The sequence below is a fragment of the Neophocaena asiaeorientalis genome, unplaced genomic scaffold (assembly GCF_003031525.2).
Source record: "Neophocaena asiaeorientalis asiaeorientalis breed wild unplaced genomic scaffold, Neophocaena_asiaeorientalis_V1.1 scaffold476, whole genome shotgun sequence".
Classification (NCBI taxonomy): domain Eukaryota; kingdom Metazoa; phylum Chordata; class Mammalia; order Artiodactyla; family Phocoenidae; genus Neophocaena; species Neophocaena asiaeorientalis.
The window spans coordinates 10,065,549-10,069,717 of NW_020172178.1; positions in this window are offsets into that span (position 1 = coordinate 10,065,549).

The following is a 4,169-nucleotide window of genomic DNA, read 5'->3' on the forward strand; positions in this document are numbered from 1 at the left end:
TGCCTCTGCTGGGCTGCCCCTGCCTCTGCCCCCCCTTGGGTTTTCCAAGAGCTGCACATCTCCAGAACCGGCCTGGGAAGACACATGTGGGTCTGGAGGGCAGGGAGGGGGCACTGCCCCCTCGTCTTTTCTGCAGGCCTGGCCTGTGTTCTCAGGGCCTGGGAAACGGCCACCTCCTCTCCCGCTCTGGGGCCAGTGGCTTGTCCTTGGGGTCGCTGCTATTTCTGCCAAAGAGGAGAGGTAATTATAGCTCAGCCTCTGCCAGCTGGCCGGGCTCTGCAACCTGGCAGAGGGGCCTGGGGCGGGGACACAGGCTGGCCACAGATTGGCTCCACAGGCAGGCAGGCAGCAGCTCCCACCAGGGCAGCAGGAGGCTGGGCAGTCGCAGCCCCGTTCACCTGAGCAGCCCAGCACCCGCCCCTCCAGGGCACAGGAAGGGCACCGCCAGCGAGACCAGGCCAGGGCTATGCTGCACGGTGCCCACTGGGGGGCGCCACAGAGCCCAGCTGGCACCACCCCTCACAGACCCAGGAGGGAGCCAGGTGAGAGCCACTCAGGGGCACAGGTGACGCTCACTCCCCATCTGGGAATGAGGCTGCCGGAGCAGAGAGATTCCCCAAAATGGACGCGGGCGGAGACCCCGCTGCAGGCGGGCGCGGGCAGTGGACTGAAGCCGGGCAGCGCGCACTGTGGCCCTGGACGGGGGCTGGGGGGCCGCCCATCCCACCCACCCGGGCTGTGCGCTTTCAGCGCTCATTCGAGTACAGTCCCAGGCAAACCAGGCGGTGGGTGACGTCAGAAGCCCCGGCCCCTCTGAACCTCGTGTCTGGTGTGTACAGGGTGGGTGGTCGGCGCACTCAGCCATGTCCCAGGCCACTGATGCTCTGAGCCCCTCCCCCGCGGCCAGGCCTGACATGAGGGCCCCACCGGCCCTTCATCCACGTTCCTGCCTGAGGCCATGTGCAGGCGAAGCTGGACTGTGGGTCCCTCCACGCTCCACCACGCGAGGACCCAAGCCTTCCGAGGCACGGGAGCCAGGGTTCTTGGGATCTGGGTACCTTGCACGGGCCACGGCACAAGCTGCAGGGTCGGGCACTGACACCAGCAAGCCTTCCCAGAGGTCCTCGGGGACCCTGCTGTGGGCCAAACCCAGAGGGAACAGATGCGTTACTGGGGTCACTTGAGCCCAGGCCGTGGCTTTTGGGCAGCCCCAGAGACACGGCTCTTTTCCCAAGCTGACTCAATCAGAGGGAATCCGTATCCTGGCCCACCGTGCACGTGGGGCTCAGGGCGCAGCATTTATTTGGGACTTGCTGTGTGCAGGTACCCTGGGAGGCTTAGCTCTCCATCTCGACGGCACTCTGGACAGTGGGCAGAACCTGGGGGCTGGAACTTGGGCTGATGTGGCCAGTCTCTGGGTGGGGGTCCACCTGCCCTATCACCTGGGGCTCCCGAGGCCGAGGTTGGCTGTCCCCACACACCCAGCAGGCACACAGCCATCACCCGGTCCTGCTGCCACCCCACGTCCTGAATGCGCCCTAGAAAGGTGTGGGCCTCGCATCTCAGCGTGGAAGGGGCCTCGGGGCCACCAGGCCAGTTCCCACTCTCTGGATCCCCGCGCCGGGCAGGCCTAGGGAGCAAGGCCAGCCCCCCGGGGCCTCCCCTGGCTTAACTCAGACATGGTATGATCTGGGAAGCTGCCAGGCCGTGAGCTCTGGGCTGGGAGCAGCTGGGAGCCAGCCGCCCTCACTCTGCTCCCCGCCCTCCAGAGGGAAGGCCAGCATGGGGGTGTCCACAGCCTCCGTCCCGTTCCCCAGCTGAGGAAACGCGCAGCTCGTGGTCTCAGGCCCCTTAATTCAGCCAAGCTGCTCTGGGCAGGGGGTCAAACTGCCACCAGAACGCCTCAGGGCAGGACAGCCCAGAGGACCGCTGAGGCCACTGCCCCGTGGCTGTAATGGAAACTTCTCGGCTGGCCTGCGAGCCGCCGCAGCTCCGGTTCCCACTGTGCTGGAGGCTCTAATCACCAGCGGTTTATAGGCCGTCAGGTGCGCGAGCTCACGCAGGGTTGCGGCAGCTGCAGGAACCCAGGTGGGCCGCTGCGTGTGCGTGTGCGTGTGTGTGTGTGAGAAACGTGTGGGGGGTGCGGTATGTGCACATGTGTATGAGTGTTTGTATGTGATATGTGTACATGCGGGCTGTGTGTGTGGTGTGTGTGGCTGTGTGTATGTGTACGCGTGTGGCATGTGTTGTGGCATGTGTATGTGGTGTGTGAGTTGCAGTGCAGGAGCTCGGCCTCCCCGGCAAGGTCCTGGTGGGCTCTCCGCCAGCCCCGGAGCAGGTGTCTGCTGCCGCAGGACAGCAGGAGGGGCCCGGCCGTGGCGCTGCTGACCCAAGCCCGGGGCTCCTGGGGGCTGCAGGACTCGGCAAGCTTGTCTGTCCCCTGAGCCCTGGGGTCCCCACGGGTGCACAGGCACAGGGAGGGTTCGAGGGGTGATGGAGCAGGTGTGGGTGCTGAGCCGGGTGCCAGGCGTGGGGTCAGAGCCAAGGAAGGGCCCTCCCTGTGCAGGGCCGGCACCGCGCCGGGGGTCTCAGAGGTCCCTCAGTGAGGACAGAGATGTGCCAGCAGGCCGCGGGGGAGGGAGCGGGGGACGGACCCGGGGCCCCGACAGCCTGGCCCACAGGAGGCGGGCCAGTGAGCGGCGTCACAAGTGGTGGGACAGGTGCAGGCAGCAGGACAGGTGGCCGGGACCCAGGACTCAGCATTGCTTGAGGCGGTGAACCAGGTGGAGCGGGCCCCGCCCAACCAGCAACCCCCTGGAGGCCGGGGGAGTGGGCGGGGTGGGGGGACAGGGGTGGAGAGCTGGGCTGCAGGGCCCCCTGTGGGTGTGATCGCTGTCTCCCAAAGGCGTAGCATCAAGGTGGGGCGGGAGGGAGGGTGCTCGCCCAAACCGCGCGCGGACCGTCAGGGGTGGGGGTCTTGTGGGCGTGTAGTCCTGGCCAGACCCCCTTCTCCTGGAACGCGGGCGGAAGCCTGAGGACCCCCGCACGGCACCCTGCAGGGCCTGCAGGACTGTCACAGAAGCTCTGGGGGAGCCCAGGGCAGGTCCCACCCCAGGGAGGGCAGTGCCCCCTCCTCTCCAGGCCTTGTTCTGAGAAGCCCCACCCTCAGGGGGCGTGCCCTCCCCAGGCAGAGGCGCGGCAGAGCGGGCCCAGGCCCAGAGCTGTTTTCCACCCTTTATCACCCATCTGTCACGAGGCAGCCCGAGAGCCAGGGCGCTCGTATTACACGTCTGACACGCTGTCCCCGCCAGAGCCCAAGGCCTCTCGCTCCCGCATGGGGCCCCGTCCTCGCCATCCAGCCGGGGTGGAGGGGGCCCTGCTGGCGCCGGAGGAGGCCTGGGAGGCGGGCGAGAGGTGGTACCCGGAGCAGCCTTTGCCTGCTGAGCCAACCAGAGCTGCACACCCCTCCTCCGTTTTCCTGGTGGGGAAACTGAGGTCTGGGGCAGGCCCTCCGCTTGACCGAGGCTCCTGAGACAAAAGGGCAGAACCCAGGACTCAGGCCAGTCCTGGGGGTCTGCAGAGGCCCCACTTCCTCTAGGCAGGGGGGAAGCTGGAGCCTGAGCAAGGCTGCCGGGCGGGGTGAGGACGGGGGCCTCGGGGGGCTTGGGGAGCACCTGGGAGCAGAGCAAGGCCCAGGCAAAGGCCCAGGCCAGAGAGGGCCCAGGGCTCCTGAGAGGCGCGGGAGAGGGCACGTCCCACAGGAGGCTCTCACCGTGTATGCAGGCTCCGTGCCAGGTGGTCGCGCCCTCTCCCTGAGTGATGACCACGGCTGATGGCCGTGAGCACAGGCGGGTCCCCAGGTCGCCTCTGAGCGCTGACGTGAGCTGCCTCACTCACCCCCACCGGGGCCACGGGGGAAGCTGCTCCTGCCGTTTCCGTTTTCAGCCAAGCGGACTGAGGCACCGGGAGGTTAAGCGACTTGCCGAGGTCACACAAGGTCACAGGAGGCACAGGATGGAGCCGCTGCCAGGGACACACACCGCACTGCACACACGCATGTACACACACATGCGTACAGGCACATCCACACACACTCACAAACACACAAGTGCTCACACAGCTGTGCGCACACACACATTGTCCCACCACCCCCGGCCCCCCCCCCCCGC